Source organism: Apium graveolens, chromosome 6, assembly GCF_009905375.1.
Source record: "Apium graveolens cultivar Ventura chromosome 6, ASM990537v1, whole genome shotgun sequence".
In the NCBI taxonomy this organism is placed as follows: Eukaryota; Viridiplantae; Streptophyta; class Magnoliopsida; order Apiales; family Apiaceae; genus Apium; species Apium graveolens.
The window spans coordinates 56,208,895-56,230,240 of NC_133652.1; the positions used below are offsets into that span (position 1 = coordinate 56,208,895).

The 21,346-nt window shown below is 35.9% G+C and overlaps 1 non-coding gene across 1 annotated transcript; it reads right to left on the reverse strand.

The window, feature by feature from the left end:
- Positions 1-19,556: 19,556 nt before the first annotated feature.
- LOC141669007 (small nucleolar RNA R71) lies at positions 19,557-19,663 on the reverse strand. The gene has a single exon (XR_012553309.1). It is a non-coding gene; the product is annotated as a small nucleolar RNA R71 (small nucleolar RNA).
- Between the last annotated feature and the right edge of the window lie 1,683 nt (positions 19,664-21,346).

The following is a 21,346-nucleotide window of genomic DNA, read 5'->3' on the forward strand; positions in this document are numbered from 1 at the left end:
CAACTACGGAAAAGACTCCAATGCCAACACCCTATAAGCTTGATCAGGATAAAACTGGTAGGAAGGTTGACATCACAGGATATTGAGGCCAGATATCATGTTTGTGACATGCTTAAGTGCTAGATTTCAAGTTGATTCTTAAAAGTCTCATCTTATAGTTGTTAAATGGATTTTTAGGTATCTTAAGGGAACTCCAAATCTTGATATTTGGTACCCTAAAGGGACAGGTTTTGACCTTGTTGTCTATACATATTTAAATTTTATAGGTTGTAAGATTGATCGGAAAAGTACTTTCGGAAGCTGTTAGTTTCTTGGAAGAAGGTTGGTATCCTGACATAGTAAGAAGCAACACTCAGTATCCACATCAACAGCTGAAGCTGAATACATAGTTGTCGGAAGCTGTTGTGATTAAATCTTATTGATGAGGAACCAACTCAGGGATTATGGTCTGTTGATGTCAAAAATTCCAATATTCTGCGACAATACTAGTGCCATAGCAATCTCCAACAACCCAGTTCAGCACTCAAGAACAAAGCATATTGATATCAGGTACCACTTTATTAGAGAGCATGTCACAAATAGCATTGTGTAATTACATTTTATATCCACAGAGAATCAAATTGCAAACATCTTCACAAAAACATTTGATGAAAACAATTTTTCTAAGCTGGTTAGTAAACTTGAGATGTTAAATCTTTCTAATTAAGTAAATTAGTAGTTAATAACTGCACTTTACCTTGAGAGAATTCACTTATTATTTAATGTCAATATTTTGAGGACATGTGAAATTATTTTCCATGATTTATTTCTCGTAATTTAAATATTTATGTGCTTGTATCTAATTGATAAATAATTAAGCACATTTATATTGACAAAATATTTGAAAATAATTTAATCATTATTGATTAAATTATGAGTAAGATACAACATAATTTTGATACAGAAAATTGTGATATTATCAGTTTAATGATAGTTGTTATATTTTTGTAATCAAAGTTGTGATTTATTAATTTCAGTGGACTTTACATAATTTAATATTTAAAGAGGTTCATAAAAATTAAAATGATATAAGCAGCATAATTTTATTTCAACAAAAGTATGATATTATCAATTTAATGATAATTATAGTATAATTGTGAATATAGTTGTGAATTATCAATTCTGGTGAATTTTAAACAAACAAATATTTAAAAGAATTCACTAAATTAGTATTTTGGTAGCACAATTTTTGTTGATGAATTATTAATCTTTATCAATTATTAATATAAAAATTAATAATATTTTAAAATATATTTTGTGACAAAAAGCATAAAAAAATTTGTAAGTATAATTTAGGACCATATGGTCGCAACTTATTGTGTAAAATATTCTAAGTTGTGACGGGAGGATCAATAGTGTGCTTTCAGGACTTAGAATTTTTTTCCCCTCTAGTCGCAACCTAGAGAATTAAGAGATTTGAAGGCGCACAAAAACAACTCCATGTACTCGCAAATTAGTATATGGAGTACATTTGTGAAAAAAGGCTACCACTTTTCTGTAGTCGCAACTTAGTTTTTAATACTAAGTAAGAAGGCAACATACAGGGGACTCAAGTAAGAAGTACTGGAACACCCTGCATTCGCAACTCGGGTTCTTCATACTCCCCTATAATTGCAACTCAATGTGTTATCTTTATTTTTTTTGCTTTATATATATATATATTTTTTAATCCACTCTGTGTTCATTCAGTATATACACACAACAATTTCAAGTCGCAAGAGAGAAAGAGTTTCAAATTTTTAAATCGATTGAATACCTACCAAAACTCTGTCAAAATTTATAATTTTTGTAGATTATTAAAGCCCGAAACAAGCACTTTCTTTTGATAATAATATCTTGTGATTTTATCAAAGATTGAACAAATCAAAAATTTGGTAGTTTCTTGATTTTAAGGCCCTGTTTGGTTTAGTATTAATTTGGTTTAATTGGACTATTATTCGAATTGACTCTAGGGTTTGTATCTTATTTGTTCCATTAATTTGTGTATGTTGCTTTTAGTTCTAATTTTTGATTAATTGCACAATTTATTTATTTTTAAAATCAAAATGCTATTCTTATTTTTAATTAAATGGCGGATAATATGAAGATTCTAAAAACAAATTGTGTCTCGATTATAAAACAAGATCCAGAAAAGATGGATGTTTTTGAAAAATGGATCCGTTTATGAACCAACACTAATTGCGCTATGCATTAATTACTAACGTTAAATTGAATGTTGAACTTTTCATACATGTTCACACACCATCTAAGACACGTCAAATGATAATCAACTTGGTTTTTCTCTCTTAACTGGTGACGAAATAATAAGAATCACCGAGGATAATTTTAATGACCATCTCCAACTTCCTCGTGATAATTTTGTTGAGTTACCAAGAAAATAGGGACTGCTGAGCTTCTTCAAAGCCATCAGATGCACAATGAAAAATGACAAATATACAAAGCACTTCAACAAGAGCCACCTACCAAAGGAATAACATATATTCTTCAGCAGATTTTCTTACTTTCTGGCTCCCAAGACTGGTGGATTTCATGGGCTGAATAGGTTCAACCAAGTCATTAGAGTAGCTGTTGCTGAAAATCTCTGAATCAACTTTGGACGTTTATTCATGGAGGAGATCTTAGAGAACCAGGCTCATAAACAGGATCACATATTGTATACCAGGTTCCTACATATTGTTCTAGATGGAAAGCTGGCTGAAGAACAAAAGGCTTTAGTTCGTAGTGATAACTTGGAAGAGTCTCATGTGTTGTCATCAAAGATGGGTGTCAAGTTGATCAATCAAAGATCCTATCCAAATAAAAACAAATTCTCACTGACAGATCACATGAGAGAGTATTTTTCTACCATTACTCAGCATCCTGAAGCTGCACATCTAGCTGAAGCAGGTCCAAGTCAACAAAATGTTCAACCAAGTGATCCACAACCTGAAGCTGAAGCTCAACCTATGGAAATTGATCATGAACTTGTTGGTGCTGAACAACAAGAAGAGGCTGTGCTAGAACAATCAGAATCAGATGTCTATCTGTGATAGAGTGCTGATCAAAATACCACGAGAAGCCAGTGAGACACCTACAATCCAAAATATACCTATAGACATGTCACAGTATGTAACAAAGGCTTATTTTAAAGAGCAGTCAGCATTCAAGGATGAATATCTCAAAGGACAACTGACTCTGAAGGATCAATATCTTATGGCTGAAATGTCTGTCAGGGACCACCATATTGCCCATCTTTCCAAACAACTTGAGCTTCAATAAGCATCTTTTGTGAGCATACAGAAATTCATGGAGCAATCACTCTCACACTCAGGAAAGGGAAAAGCAATTTCCAATATTAAGCCAAAGCTCTCAGTTAGGAAGAAAGTGCTAATCCCTACTACCACTGGAATAGTTCTTGCTAGTACTGGGCCAAAGACCTCAGTCAGTAAGAAAGTATTTGTTTCAGAACCACTTATTCAGAATGTCCCGGACTTGATCTTGACTTCTCAATCAACCCCGGCTCTGAAGGATAACACAATTGAGGGGGAGAAAAGGGTAGAGCAAGAAAAAGTAGCTGATGCTCTAGATTTAATTAAAGATGCATTCCAAATAGTTGGCTCTGAATATGATGAGTTTGGTGATGAATTAGAAGAGGAGAGAGAGGTGAAGAGAGGGTTGATAAGAGGGTGCTAATTAAAGCAAGAGCTACTGAGAAGAGTTCTATGACTCAGGGGGAGCAATCAACATCTAAACAAGATCTGTAAGTCATATGTCATAGCCTATTTGTATATTCGAGGATTCAACTCAACTCAAATAAGAATGTAATAAGTAAATAGTGGATCTACCGTCAGAGAGATCTCGCAAAGTAATATCTGTCAAAGGATTCAGAAACAAGGTTCATCTACAGACTTGAGGAGTTAATTCACTGGAAGAAGTTCAAGAAGTTGATCATGCCTCAGTGATATAAATCAAGATCGTGGATTTAATCAAGTGACAGAGATCTCGTCAGGGTATCAATTAATTACAAGGATTTAATCTGAAGAAAATCAAAGCGTCAAAGTCAAGACATGAAGAAACGTCACGGAAGTTAGTCACTCATGAACCAGACAGTACATCGAGTGTCAACGTTGAAGTGGCGGAATTGATTCATAATTTTCAGTGATTTTCAGAAGATATTCAGAAGATTGGTTGCTGCTCAGGGTTAGTATTAATTCTCTATTAATTAATTAAGAAAATAAATTATATCTGCAAAGATTAATTTATTTGATTAATTAAATTAATTGATTAATTAATTTAGAATTAATATTAAGGTTTTTCAGAATTTTTAATTGGTTAAAATCTGTTTTAATTCCAAAAAGACAACTGATTGTATTAGTATGACAATCGGTATGACAATCAATAGTCATACCGAAAGTCATGCTAATTCAGTTGATTGTCTTACCAGAATTATTATTAGAATAAAATCACTTATTAATTCAGCAAAAACAATCTGTTTGAACTACTATGACAATCGGTATGACAATTGATTGTCATACCGAAAGTCTTGCTAGTTCATTCTGATTGTCTTGCTAAGCTCTAAGGATAGTCCTACCGATTGTCTTGCTGAGCTCAGGGATTGTCTTGCCAGTTCAATTCTATTATGTTGATTAAAAGAAGCAGACAAGCAGCAGATCAATTATCCATCAAAAGATACACAAGTCAAAAACAAGAACACAGCAGCCGCAGCAAATATTTCATTTTTCATCTGCTTACTTCAAGATTAAATTTCTAGTTTGTAAAGTTAAATCCAATCAACTAGAAATCATTCTCTTGTTCTTGTGTAACAATCTAGCGGATCAAAATCCCTAGAACTTAATCTCAAATCGCGTTTAGCATTTGATTCTAATTATTACAAAAATAGAAAAAGTTCATATCGAATTTATTCTAGATTTGTGATAATTGATTTGAGATTAATATCTTGTAATCGATACAGTTGTTGTAACACCTTTCAAGTTTAATAATATTTTTATTTAACTTGAATTTTGTTTCACATTTTTTATTCCGCATTTAATTCGATTATTCGGTACTGTTTGTATTCAACCCCCCCTTCTACAAACACATTGGGACCTAACAATTGGTATCAGAGCCTTCTGATTAACGAACAAATCAAGATCCTAGACTTTTGTGATTTTTCAACTCCTTGAATTTTTATTTATTCAAAAATTCATAATGACTTCACATAAAGTTGGAACCGTTAAAATTCCACAATTTGATAAAGAGAATTATATCATGTGGAAGAAGAAGATGCTATTATTTTTACAAGTTGCAAATTCCAAATATTCAAACTTGTTAAAGAAGGGTATAAAAACTCCGATGGTTATTGAACCGGAGGTAATAATAGATGGTGTGGTGACTACTGAAGCTAGAACCTATCCAAAAGAGCCTGAAGATTTTACTCCTGCTGAGAAGGAAGAAGCCTCCTTGGATGCCAGCCTTCAATTAATATTAATTGATTCCCTTGATCCCTTGATGAACAGACATGTGATGAACTGTAAAAATTCCAAACACATGTGGGAAACTATTGAGGTGATTAATGAAGGCACAGAGGAAGTTAGAGAGAACAAGTTGGAAATCCTAACCTCTGAATATGAACATTTCAAATCAAATCCAGGAGAAGGAATTACTGAAGTGTTTGAGAGGTACAATGCATTGATCAACAACCTGAACATCAATGGAAAGTATTATTCAATCAGGGAGGTCAACAAAAAGTTCCTTTTAACACTGCCAGCTCATCTTGAACATAGAATCACTGCCATTAGAGAAGCTAGAGATCTGAGTGAGATTTCTTTGGACAGGCTCTATGGAGTGTTAAAAACCTATGAGTTGGAGCAGATTCAACAGAAGGAAGTCTACGGGAAGGATAGAATGGTCAGCACATCTACTGCACTTGTAGCTGAAGGTCAACAACAACAACAATCTCAACAGTTAGAAAGAATGGTACAGTTTTCCAAGGGTGAGGAAAATGAGTTAGTAGCAGAATATGATCATCCTACTACAAATCAATCAAGTGATGATTTTTATTCCTTGGAAGAGCTGGAGCAATTGGAAGATGAATCAATGGCCCAAATTGTCAAGAGATTCTCCCATGTCAGATTCAGGAGGAATCCCAAGCTTAAGTACAAGTCCAACTACAACAAATTCCAGAAAGGTGGATCTTCATCCTCTAACACCAGCAGTGGTGGGTACAAAACAGGGATGGTTGATCGAAGCACCATTAGATGCTATAACTGCAATGAGTTGGGACACTTTGCCACAGAATGTAGGAAGCCAAAGCAAGTAAGAAAGAACTCTGAAAGGGCTTATCTGGCAAAGGGAAGAAGCTGGGATGATACTGACAGTGAAGATGAAGATGAAGGAAATCTTGCTCTTATGGCTATTGATGGAAAAGCTTCATCGTCAAGAATAGAGGTAAAACTTTCTGATGCTGAAATGGTTTATCATCTAAGAGGTAACTTAGATTGTGCACGTCGTGATAATGAACTGTTAAGTTTAAAGATCACAGACCTTGAGAGAGAGGTCAATGAATTAAGACTTGTGCATATTAATCAAGACAAATTAAAAGAACGGGTATCTTTTCTAGAGAATAGAGTTGACTGTTATAGAAAACTCGAAACTATTCTCAAAGACAAGATCACCGGTCTTGAGACTAAGGTTAGAGCCTACTTCAATTCTTGTTCGAAGGCTAAAGAGTTCTACAGTAAGCAAGCTGTTAATCAAACATCTGGAATAGGATATGATTACAATGCTGCTATTGGAGAATTAGGCATAAACTCCCCTCCTCATGTCTGTGCTAAAGGGAGGGAAGTACCACATGTGCTTAAGGGTGTTGATGAACCCCTCTATAAAGCATCAATTGCTGAACCATTTGATGCGACCTCTTCTATTATTCAAGAAAAAATACGTGCTGAGGATCATGCTAATGAGAAGATTGTTTCCAAGTCAAGTGAGTCGAAAGTTCCAGTCAAAGTTGTGAAAGCAACTGAGACTAACTCAGACACACATGAGTTGGATAACAATAATGCCATGTCTACCATGCATAAATTGCCTGCTGTTAATCACTCTCATAAAGCATGTGGTGTTGCTAATTGTATGTCTTGTGCTTTTAATATGATGTATGCTTATTTTAATGGTAAGCATGTGTCTAATGATAAGACTACTCCTCGTCAGCATGTGAATAACAAGAAGCATGATAGGTCTAAGACTGCTAGTCCTTCTAAGGCTAGAAAGGAGACATTTGTGCCTAAGCTTAAACATAAATTTGTTAAGGCTGTTTACAAGGTCAAATGTTCAGTCATTGAGAATGTTGAGATCGTTAAAATTAAAAATGTTGTTTTGCATGACAAAGGACAATTCTACAAGTATGCCGGGCCCAACCAAGTTTGGGTTCCGAAGAAGGTCTAATCCATTTGAAGTGCAGGGCAGTATACAGGTGTAACCGGTAGTGTGGATTCTTGACAGTGGATCATCAAGACATATGACCGGAGATAGAGCCCTGCTATCAAATGAGGATTGAAAAAGCTGGCCCCCTGATTACCTTTGGAGATAACAGCAAAGGTTTATCCGAGGGATATGGCTGTTTGCAAGCTGGGAATGTTATCATTGTAATTTTGTATATTGTGCTAGGTTATTATCAGGAAGCAGTATCCAACATATAGCACCAGTGACGAGACTTGAGAATATTACGACATATCAGGCACCTGCTGCACATTACACTTGGAATTGTACTCTAGTAAGATGTGTACAAGTGTACTCCTGATTGGTGAGTTAAAAGAGGAAGTCAGTGCACCACAGTTCATGGACTTTACAGCTGCAGATCTATTGGACTATGCAATCTCTTCTTCACAATCTCACTTCAGGTTGGTATGAACTAGTATACTGCTCAAGCAATCGTCAAGGACATGGTATGGCACTCTAACAGAAGTTATAATTTTATATGAATAAGTAGAGTCATCATATTAATAACTATCTTATCATTAAGCACAATCATATTGTTTTATATGTGCAGTGGTATATTGTTAATGCAACATAACAATTAGTATCTAAAGTACTTGACAAGTATCGGTCAATGATATGTTGTTAACATTATGTTGCAGATATTTGTAAGCTTTTGACATGAATGAGAATTACTTAGACTTTACCCTAAGTGATCAATGTTTTATCAAAAACTCATTCATATTGAAAAACAAAATTAAACTTCTTTCTACATTAGTGATTTCTTATTTCATGTAAAATCTTTTAAAATCACTATTGTAAATCATTTTCTCTCTATTACCATATATTCTGTGTTACAGGTTCAGTCTCCAATGACTTTCTTTCATTGACAGTCATGAGGTTGAAAACCCACAACGTCTATCCCAGACTGTAAAGACAAACACAAAAACAGAACCAACCAACACTCTCTTACCACTAAATGTAGTATGAATGAGCGTGAGGGAGATAGTGCCTAGTGCACCACATAAGGAAGGTTCTGTAGTCAACCCAGTAGCTCTGTCTCCTACATAGATGAGTAGTATTTAAACCGAGACAACTGCTAGCCCCCATACATCTTCTCAAAAAGATGTAATGGCTGAAAAGGCACAAAAATAGTTACTAGATTCATTCTCTCAACAGGGTGCGTCTATTGAATTTTGCCTGTCGGCCAAGGCATCCGATGTAGTGTCACCACTTCAAACATAAACAATTCTTGATGCACAAGGAAAGGTTACACACACAAAGGATGAGTTGACGGAAATAAGAGTTTCGACCATTTTAAGGTCAGATTCGATTGTTCAAGGTTCGTTAGTGGACCAATTGCCTTTACAGGTGTTAGGAGAGGATACTGATCCAAAAGCCATATGTCAGTGGTCAGTATCTACCTCCCCAGGCTTAAATCCCCTGGATGCATCTGCGGATAGTGGATCTGACATAGGTGCAGATCGGCAACTTGTTGACAATGATTCAGATATTACCTGATAAGTCACAAGGAAATGTCTTCACAGACATTAGAAGGGAACTTTGATCTTTATGCTAAATTCTTTGGATCATTGTTTACCTTCCCAGAATTCAAATCTGGAACCCTAAAAGGGAAACTAGCAACTTGTAAATTATGACTCAGATTCATCTGACGAGTTTAACAAGGATGGGGATTTGTGAACTCCCATTGCACCACCTGTGACCTCCTTAAGGATGGCTAAGGTGATTTTCCTTGCAGGTACAGCTGGATTATGGAGCTATGAGAGAAGAGTGATACACTTGTGAGAATGAGTGTAAACACGAGTGGAGAGAAGAGTGAAACACATGTGAGGTACACTAAAACAGGATCACACACTCACAGTGAGGAAGAAAGAGAAACACTTGTTATTTCTTTTCCAACCAAGTGAAATATGAGAACTCCTTCAGACGACGGCATACATTCCTTCTTTAAGGGGGAGATAAAAGCTTAAGTAATAGTTTGGAGGATTCCTCAACTAAGGGGGAGAAATAGCAGGGAGGAAGAAAAAGATCCTAAAAATGTACACTACACCACACCATTGTTGTTTGTAACTACGGATCCTATTGTACGGGAGAGGTGGTAAACACAAGGTGATTTCCTAGTAAGGGAAGAAGCTGTTAGGGGAGTACCATTGGTTTTTATCTACGGATCCTATTGTACGGGAGAGGTGGTAAAACGAAGGTGATCTTCTTTAATCAGTTGATTCTCATAGGGGGAGAAGCAAGAGATATGGGCTTCTCAACAGGAAATGTGGTTGTACATGTGAAGATGGAACTACTTGAAGATATGTTCAGTCTAGAGGAACATCTACTTGGAATCTGGAAAATGTTAAATCTCATCCAGAACTTTTCTGCTATTTACTTTGCATGTATGTTTATATCTTTTACTTATTTGTTAGTTGAGTTATCCTCTAGGTATTTGTGTGTTATTGTCTAACAAACAAATAGGGGGAGATTGTAAGTCATATGTCATAGCCTATTTGTATATTCGAGGATTCAACTCAACTCAAATAAGAATGTAATAAGTAAATAGTGGATCTACCGTCAGAGAGATCTCGCAAAGTAATATCTGTCAAAGGATTCAGAAATAAGGTTCATCTACAGACTTGAGGAGTTAATTCACTGGAAGAAGTTCAAGAAGTTGATCATGCCTCAGTGATATAAATCAAGATCGTGGATTTAATCAAGTGACAGAGATCTCGTCAGGGTATCAATTAATTACAAGGATTTAATCTGAAGAAAATCAAAGCGTCAAAGTCAAGACATGAAGAAACGTCACGGAAGTTAGTCACTCATGAACCAGACAGTACATCGAGTGTCAACGTTGAAGTGGCGGAATTGATTCATAATTTTCAGTGATTTTCAGAAGATATTCAGAAGATTGGTTGCTGCTCAGGGTTAGTATTAATTCTCTATTAATTAATTAAGAAAATAAATTATATCTGCAAAGATTAATTTATTTGATTAATTAAATTAATTGATTAATTAATTTAGAATTAATATTAAGGTTTTTCAGAATTTTTAATTGGTTAAAATCTGTTTTAATTCCAAAAAGACAACTGATTGTATTAGTATGACAATCGGTATGACAATCAATAGTCATACCGAAAGTCATGCTAATTCAGTTGATTGTCTTACCAGAATTATTATTAGAATAAAATCACTTATTAATTCAGCAAAAACAATCTGTTTGAACTACTATGACAATCGGTATGACAATTGATTGTCATACCGAAAGTCTTGCTAGTTCATTCTGATTGTCTTGCTAAGCTCTAAGGATAGTCCTACCGATTGTCTTGCTGAGCTCATGGATTGTCTTTCCAGTTCAATTCTATTATGTTGATTAAAAGAAGCAGACAAGCAGCAGATCAATTATCCATCAAAAGATACACAAGTCAAAAACAAGAACACAGCAGCCGCAGCAAATATTTCATTTTTCATCTGCTTACTTCAAGATTAAATTTCTAGTTTGTAAAGTTAAATCCAATCAACTAGAAATCATTCTCTTATTCTTGTGTAACAATCTAGCGGATCAAAATCCCTAGAACTTAATCTCAAATCGCGTTTAGCATTTGATTCTAATTATTGCAAAAATAGAAAAAGTTCATGTCGAATTTATTCTAGATTTGTGATAATTGATTTGAGATTAATACCTTGTAATCGATACAGTTGTTGTAACACCTTTCAAGTTTAATAATATTTTTATTTAACTTGAATTTTGTTTCACATTTTTTATTCCGCATTTAATTCGATTATTCGGTACTGTTTGTATTCAACCCCCCCCTTCTACAAACACATTGGGACCTAACAAGATCTTCTAGGTCAAGTCATTAAAGATTATAAGAATCTTTTATCGGAGGTATATGCTCAAAGGCCCATTATTGGAAATTAACTATGTCAGGATTAAGGATCTGCCAAGGAGTCAGGATCTGAAAGAGGTATCAGGATGTGCAGCCAATCAGAATCTATCTATCAGTCAGGATTTGTCAATCCGCGAGGATGTGAAGACTGTCAGGATCTGAGTGGATAAGTCAAAGCTATGGGATAAATCAGAATCTGTTGATTTATAGGATCGTGGTTGTTGATTTAGATATGTATAGAAACTAGATAAATTATACTGTAACATATCTTGTAATTGATAGAGATTGATTGTAGTCATGTGATATATAAACACATATTAGGTTATCACTTTGTGGTGTGCACAACTCAAGTATTCTATAACCTAACAGCTCTTAAGAATATTGTTCTTGAGAGAGTTTTGTAACATTTTATGAAAGATCAATATAAACTGTTATTTGATTCATATGTGCTTACTTATATGATAAATCGATTTGTTTTAGTAATTGTATACAACCCCCTTAAACAATTGCTTTACCAGGCAACAAGTGGTATCAGAGCGGTCAAATTAACTGATAATTTGAAAAGATCAAGATGTTTGAAGTAAATATTAAAACATGAAAATTCCAATCATGAAGAGAGCAGATTACACTACATGGAGAATAAAAATGTTGATATTTTTATAGGCTATTGATGAATCTTACGTTGATATCATCAATAATGGGCCTCCTTATCCTAAGAAGCTTGTTTCAATGACATCGGAAGTTCCTAAATACTATATCAGGAAAAAAATCCGACTGGTCACATCCTGAGTAAGCTGTAATGCTTAAAGATGCAAAAGTCGGAAATATTCTTCACAACAGTTTGGATAATGTGATGTCCAACATGGTGATTGCTTGCAAGACTTCAAAAGAAATACGGGATACCTTGGAGACTTAGTGCCAAGGTACAATGGCAATAAAGAAAAATAGAAGGGTTGTTTTTGGTCAAGAATATGAACAATTTGATTCAAGGGATAATGAGTCAATTACTGAAATATATGATAGATTCCTGACTCTATTGAATGATCTATCACTGGTTGGAAAAGAGTATGATATGGAAGACTCAAATACCAAATTTCTAAGAGCTCTTCATGAGGAATGGGATACCTAAGCCTCAATAATCAGGCATCAATATGATCTTGATTCAATAAAATTGGATGAAGTCTTTGGAAAGCTGAAAACTTATGACTTGGAAATTCAATAGAGGAAAAACATGAAGGGTCAGAAGATGAAGGTTGTGGCTCTAAATGCTGAGACTCATAGAGGCAAGGAAAAGATGAGTGAGAAGTCAAGAAGAAGGAACATAGCGGAAGAGTCAGATACTGATGAATCATCAGATCATGATACATATACTGATGAGGATTTTTATGATGGAGTTAGATGATCCTCAAGTGGTTCAAATGGCTGCTATGCTTGTGAAAGGCTTTAGAAGGATGAGGTTTTCAAACCCACAAAGGAAAGGTGGTTTTAACATAAAGTACTTTGGAGATGAAAAAGGCAAGTTCAGAAAGAATGAAGGACACTATACCAAGGGAAGGAAGTTTGACAAAGCCAAGGTGACTTGTTCAACTGCAATAAAGGGGACATCTGGCTACTGAGTGCCCTAAGTCAACTGGAAAGGCTTTGTTCACATCAAACTTCAACAAAGACTGGATGAACTCATCAGGAACTGACAATGATGAAGAATGTTATCCACTCATGGCAACTCATAGAGAGGATGTGTCAGGAACAGATAAGGTACCTTCAGTTATTTTCCCTATTGACACTAATAATTTGTCTGAATTGAAAACTTTCTTATATTCTCTAAATGTCACTTTTAAAAGTATGTCAATTGAAAATGATAGTCTAATTGTTGAGAATAAGAAACTTATGGAAAGAAATGATCACTTAAAAGCTGAGTTAGTATGCATGAATGAAAATGAAAAGGCATGTAAAAGGGCCTAACATACTGAAACTCAGATGAACATTAAATATGCCATGCTAGAGGAAGTTCTTGAGAAAGAAAGAGAAGTGTTTAAAACATGGATGGCTTCAGGAAGAAAAGTTCATAACTTCATAATTGACAAAAACTGGTAAGAGTGTTTGGGATATAATAAATACAATGATAAAATAAAAATAATATTATAACCAACACTACTCTTGTTATATTTGTTAGTACTGATGAAGAAGGTAATAAGTCAGTTTATGAAGTAGGGTATATCTCTAAAGTTCCTAATAAGAGTAAAATTGAACTTAAAGTTCCTGACAAGAAGAAAGTTGAATTTAGATTAAAAGAAAAGAAAGATAAAAAAAATAGTTCTTCTCTCTAAGAATCAACTTGATAAGAAAATTTATGAAGTGACTGCTAGGACTCACAAATATGGTGCTAAAAGAGGTAGAAATGGAAAACAGGGAATAAGCAAGGCTAACAATTATAAGTACATTCATGATGCTCCTAGAAAAGCTTGTTTTAACTGTGGAAATACTAATCATATTGCTATTGATTTCAGGAAGATTGAAAAGAAAGTAACTAAGATTCATAAGTCTGATATTAGTGGTAGATCAGTATTTTATAAAGCACAGAACCCTTGTTTTCACTGTGGTAGTATTTGGCATTTTATTTACACATGTAAAGATTATCATAGCTTGTATCACAACAATTATGATCCTTTACCTAAGTTCAATAAAATTGTTGTTTTAAGTAGAACTGCTAAATTGAATGTGCATACATCTTATAGAGTTAAAACTGTAAAGATAAATTCTGATGGGTCAAATCCTGATGGAGCACTTCCTGATGGATCAAATCCTAATGGGTCAATTCCTGAAAAAAGTCTTCTGCTGAAAAAATACATAAGATGTCAAAAAGGACCCAACAAGTGTGGGTTTTTAAAAATGCTAACTAATTTTCATATTTCTGATTACAGGGAAACAAGAAGAATGTGCTTGTATTGGGCAGTGGTTGTTCTGCACATATGACTTGAACTAAATCCGTGTTGTCAGAATATGAGGAGAAGGTTGACCCAATGGTATACTATGATGATGGCAATGCAGGAAAACTATTGGGATATGGCAATATAATTATTGGAAATGTTATCATCTCAAATGTAGTTCTGGTAGAAGGACTGAAGCATAATCTGTTGAGCATCAGTCAAATTACTGACAGAGGATACTATATTGTGTTTTATGATAGGATACTATATTGTGTTTTATGATACTCACTGTGAAGTAGTTCATAAAGTCACAAAGAAGATTGTTTTTAAAGCTTACAGACATGGAAACATCTATGAAGCCAAACTTTATGCAAATACTGATGGTTCTGAAACTTGTTTGGTAATCAAGGCATCGGTAGATGAAAGTTGGAATTGGTACAAGAAGGTTTCTCACCTCAACTTAAATAATCTCAATGAACTGGTGAAGAAAGATTTGGTCAAATCCTGACACTAAGTCAAATCCTGATGACAATTCTGATCCTGATCTAGGGTTGGTTGGTGACAGTACACATGTTAAGGGGGAGCAACGTCAACAAACTAACAGCGATAACTCTAGTGGATCAATTCCGGATGAAGCTGATGAATCAGGAAATGAAACTGAATCTACTCAAAATTTAGGAAAAAATCAAGTTGGTGAACACTCCAAAGACTAAAGCTCTACTCAATTAGGAAATGGCAGCACTGGTACATGGGGAGCCTCACATGAACATGATGCATCCTATTCAAGGGTAGCATCAGGAACTGGACATGAAAATAGTTATGATAATTTGTCAATTCCTGACGGATTGATAAATACTGATGAAATATCAATACTGATGAGATTCCTGATTTTTCTAGTAAAGCCATCAATGCAAATGCTGAGGGGGAGAATCATGGTTAAAATTTTCTTGAATTTTAAAAGTGGATTGCAAATATTATCTCAGCTCATGATGGACAAGAATCTATTTTTCTTAAAAGGACGGTAACATTAATTCTTTCATGATTTTAATTGATGCTAATTTGTTTTATTCTTTAGAGTAATCATGATAAATTTGTCATCAGTGTCTTTTTAATCTTGGGAATAGCAGTAAATAAAGAGACTTTGCTTTTACTTACATAGATACGTGAAATATTATGCATGTTATCTTAAATTACACGATTATCCATAACGTCTCTTTAGTTTCTCACGTCTTCTCTAGCTATATAATCACGCATCCTATCTCATAGATAATTCATCTTGGCAAACGCAACCCTCAACTCTCTTTTCAAACCCTAAACCTCATTGCAAACACAACTATCAACGAATGCCTTAAATTCAACTCAATCGTCATAATCACGGAGCCTGCCTTCCAGTTCAAATCCCGATTGAAGGGGGTTTATATTTTGACCCCTTTGGACTTCGTGTCCAGATAGACGATCAGGTCTATCACCCTGCTGACATTACAAAGTCAGTTTTTGTTGGTCTCTCTTGGGACGATCAGTTGGAGCTCCAGTTCCTTACACTGAAGACTCAACTTGAAGAGGATCGGAGAGAAGAAGAGGCGGAGCGACGCTGTCGAGCAGCCATGGGAGTTGCAAGAGAATATCATCTCTCTTGCAGTCTCCATGTCAAGAGTTTATCATCACCGGGTGATGAAAAGACAAGAAGAAGAGAAGAAGAAGAAGAAGAAGAAGATGTGAAAGAGTCTCTAGCTTTTAGTAGTTAGGGCTCTTTTGTTTTTTTCTTTTTCTTATTTTCTAAGTAATAATCTAAATTTATTAAGGAAAATTACTTTGTTATTTTTTTGTGACTGTTCATATTCTTTTTGGTAATGCATATGTGAACAACGTATATTTTGATAATGCATGTGGAAAACTAATCTCTACTCGAATTATTTTTGAATACTGATGAACGATTCAAGCATACAGATTTCAAGAAGCAACTAGATGATACATTAACTCTCGATGAAAGGCCAAAACTAAATTTATCTCATATTATGATTCTTTTATTGGAATTGTGAATTTTAATTAGTACTTGAAATTTTTTGAAAAAGTTAAACTGTTGATGATATTTCAAATCAATTCCAAATCTCTGATTGATTTAGCAAAAAGGAAAGATATTTTCAGAAGGAGTACTAATTTTCCAAGGAAAATGTGGGTATTTTTGTCTAATAAAATGCCTTACAAATATTCAAATTTATACAATTTGGAATAGGGCACATCACATTATGTTGCTGATCCAATTGTCACTTCTTCATGCATCAAATCTAAACATTGTATCACCTCTGATTCTTCTCAAAAGAAATCAGTTGTAAAATCAAAACCAATAGTTAGGATTGATGTGTCTCATAGAAAATCAAGTTCAATGATTAGTTCACCCTCACCTATATCGCTGGAGAAACAAGGTGGAGGAAGGAAGAAAAGTATACCACCAACAACAAGCATCAAAGAGAGTATATCTGGAAAGAAACGAAGGACTACAGCTTATGTTAAGCTGGTAGATGAGCCATCAGATGCTGATATTGATAGTGATGGACCAGTTTTTTTAAAATGCATGTTAAACCAGTGGAGGTTAATGGTGCTAGTACAGAGGAAGAAAGAGCTGAAACTGTAGGTGTTAGTCCTAAGCCAAAGAAAAGAAGGCTAGTTAAAGAAGCTGATGGGGCTCAAGCTAGGCAACAGAAAGACAAATTGGAAGTTCTAGCCAAATATCAGGAAACTGCAAATCCTGACAATACTTCATCAGCTCCTGATCCAGCACAGTCAAATCCTGATGAAGCTAGAAGAAAAGAAGTAGACACCATAATGTATATCGGAAAGTAGTCAAAGCAGCAGTCTTCACGGAAGGGGTACATGACACAAGAACCATCTTCTCAATATAAAGATACAACTATTAATGCCATTGTTACACAAGAACCACCTGCTTAAAGTGTGGGTGTAAGCACTGAAATTCAACAGACTATTCCTGACATTTCTCAAGGGAGTCATATTTCTGTGGATGCTGATATTCAAAAGACAGTACAAGAAAGGGAAGCTCATCAGCTCAACTGGATGCTATCATTAATGATCCTATCTTTGAGGGAAGCACATAAGAACCTTTAGTTTAAAGAATTGAAGAAGCTTCTACACCTCAAGTCCCACAAGAACCAACAGTTCAAAGTATTGTTGCGAACTTAGCATCAAATCCTGACATGGGTTCAATTCTTGATAAGAAGCTAATTACTGACACAAGGTTGATAAGTGGATTTTATATCCACTTGGAATGCTTTATTACAAGCTTAAATTGGTGTTTTGGACTCAAGTTGTTGGTATTTTGATGTGTTTTTGTGTTAATGCATTTCAGGTATCAGTTAAATGAAGAAAAGAGCTTTTAAAGGAAATATGATGAAAAGTGATCAGAATTGGAATCCAAGGCCATTGTCAAGTTGTAGAGAATCTCAATAGCTTCGCCTGGGCAGTTGAATCGCCTAATTCTGACGAGTAGAACTCAAGTTATGGTCAAAACAAGATTCATCAGAATATTTTCCCAGTCAGTAGCTGAGCGCCCGCTCAGCAGAGCTGAGCGCCCGCTCAGAGAGCTGAGCGCCCGCTCAGAGAGCTGAGCGCCCGCCCACTCAGGAGAGCTGAGCGGCCGCTCAGGGAGCGGCTGATTGCTGATTTCGCTGAAAAAGCCTTTTTTTAGTAGAATTTGACGATTTTAAGGGTCCAGGTCCACTAGGGGCATATATATACTTAAAAAAAGGGTTTTCATCATCCGGGAAGATTGGGATACCAAAGAGAAGACCTAGAAGCACAGAACAACTCCGAAAAAGAAGATCTTATTTTCAACTTGTGATTCTTTGAATTAGTTGTAACTTTGGATGCTCGTTTTCGTTCTTGTTGAACCTAGATCTCGTTTATTCGTACTTTGATTATTATTTAGTTTATTAAAATTATGGGCTAATCATTTTCATGGGGTTCTAGCGGATTTACTTATGGATTTCAATAGTTAATTGTTTCGATATCTTGGTGTGTGGTGATTGATTGATATCCTAGTATTGGTTGTGCTTATTCGTCTTATGTGCGTAGCTAACATATAAGATAGCGTGTTAATCTCTATTGAAGCGACAGTGAATATAGAGGTTTAGAACTTGCCATGCTAGCATAGGTTCATGTATGTGTATGCATGATTCGTAGGTAACTCTAACCGTTTTACTTGCCCTATATAATCAAGATAGATAACTTGTGCTTAAACCGTTATGTTGTCAAATTCTATAGACATATAGGGTCTCAATATAATTGGTGCCTATTCAGCTTCTATCTCTTTTGTGGATGTCTGGTAGAATGGTACTCGTGCAACAAAAGTTGGCGTTTATCAGTTTCGTGTTATCTGATTAGTGTCCTCACCATCACATGCTAAGGTTAAGAACGAGAAGGCTATTGAATGAAGTATTTAATGAAGTTATAATCCCATGTTTGTCTTATATATTAATTTAACCTCAATTCTCTTAGTTAATGTTATTTAGTATAATCTCTTAGTTTAATAAAAACCCAATTTGTTATTTGTCTTAGCATTGAGTGATAACCATACATTGTTGCATAGGTGCATACATTGAACTTAACCTAAACCAGTCTCTGTGGGAACGAATCTGATTTATATCTTATACTACTTGCGAATGTGTATACTTGCGTGAATATTAGCGCGTGTTTTCGCCCTAACAAGTTTTTGGCGCCGCTGTCGGGGACTCGGTGTTAATTTTTAGTTTATGTGCTTGTCATCAGTGGTCGTTAAAGTTCACTGACTCGGATTCTTTTACTTTCACAGTTTATTTGTTTGTGTTTCAGGTACTCATTACAATGGGAGATCCAGCAGCACAAACGAAAGCCTTGATGGACTTCTCAACCCAAGATCAATGACATTCAATCTAGCATTGTTCGACCAGCTATCACAGCTAATACCTTTGAGATCAAGCCTGGCATAATTCAATGGGTGCAGAATTCAATCCAGTTTGGGGGTTATCCAACTGAAGATCCTAATATGCACATTAGGGACTTTATTGAGATCTGCGACACCTTCAGGTTCAATGGCGTTTCCAAAGATGCTATTAAGCTGAGACTATTTCCATTCTCTCTGAGGGACAAGGCTAAGAGCTGGTTACACTCTCTACCAGCTGGTTCGATTACTACTTGGGAGGATCTTGCTCAGAAATTCCTTACTAAATTCTTCCCTATGGCGAAGACAGCTGCAATGAGGAACGCTATTACTCAATTTGTGCAGCAAACGGGAGAATCGCTATGTGAAGCTTGGGAGCGCTACAAGGAGATGCTTAGGAAGTGTCCTCATCATGGAATTCCTGATTAGATGATCATCACTTATTTTTACAATGGGTTGGGAGCACAGTCCAGACCCATGCTCGATGCAGCATCAGGCGGAGCATTATGGGCAAAGAGCTATGAGGAAGCTTATGATCTAATTGAACTGATGGCTGCTAATGAATATCAGTATCCAACCCAGAGATATCCACAGGGAAAGGTAGCAGGAGTTCTTGAAGTGGATGTAGCTACGGCTATCACTGCTCAACTAAAGGCGTTGTCTATGAAGATCGATTCTCTGGCTAACTATGGTGTTAAGCAGATAATTAGTGTTTGTGAGCTGTGTGTAGGTCCGCAGCGACAGAGCAATGCGCTATATCTAGCGACTCAGCTCAGTTTATGAGCAACTTTCAGAGATCGCAGCAACCAGTTCCAGACACTTATCATCCTGACAACTGGAATCATCCTAACTTCAGCTGGAGCAACAATCAGAATGCGATGCAACAGCCGTTCCAGCAGTTTGGAAATAAGCTATTCAACCCTCCTGGTTTTCAGCAACAAATTGCACCAAAACAACAACTCCAAATTCAACAACAAAATCATGATGCAAAACTATCTTTGAATGAAAAATCTGAATTGGAGGAGTTGCGGCTTATGTGCAAAAACCAGGCACTTATATGCCAAAGCCAGGTTATTTCTATCAAGACTCTGGAGAACCAAATATGGCAAATTGCTAATGCCTTATTGAATCGACCACCAGGAACGCTTCCTAGTGATACAGAAGCCAATCCAGGCAAGAGGGAAGTTGAATAACAGGTGAACGCCATCACCTTAAAGTCTGGAAAGGTTGCAAGCCCCCAAATTCAGCAAGAGGAAGAGCCTGAAAAGTCTCAAGTTCCAGAATCTGAAGTTTTGGCTGAAGAAGATGTGCAGAAGGAAGTAGAGGTGGAACCAAGGAAGACTATTGTGGAACATACTCCTCCTGAGGGTAATACAGGGGAGAAACAGATCTATCCTCCACCTCTTTTTCCTAAGAGGTTGCAGAAGAAAAAGCTGGATAAGCCGTTTGAGAAGTTTTTTGAGGTGTTCAAGAAACTTAATATCAACATACCTTTCGTTGAAGCTCTTGAACAGATGCCTAGCTATGCGAGGTTTATGCAAGGTATTCTCTCTCAGAAATAAAGCTCGATGACTTAGAGACAGTTGCTCTAACGGAGGAATGCAGTGTTGTGCTGCAACAGAAGTTGCCTCCGAAGCTTAAAGATCCTGGAAGCTTCACTATTCCTTGCACCATCGGAAACTTGTCGTTCGACAAGTGTTTATGTGATTTAGGAGCTAGCATCAATCTGATGCCCTTATCTATCTTCAAAAAGCTTGGTCTGCCTGATCCGAAACCAACATACATGTCATTGCAACTAGCTGACTGTTCCATCGCTTATCCATGAGGTATAGTGGAGGATGTCTTGGTTAAGGTGGATAAACTCTTCTTCCTTGCTGACTTTGTAATTCTTGATTTCGAGGAAGATAAGAAGATTCTCATCATCTTGGGAAGACCATTCTTGGCTACAGGCCGAACTATGATCGATGTGCAAAAAGGAGAGCTTTCGATGAAGGTTTACGATCAAAAGATCACTTTTAATCTATTCAAGGAAATAAAGTTACCCACGGCTAAAGAGGAGTGCTTTAAAGTAGAGCAACTGCAGGTTTTGAATGCACCTCCGT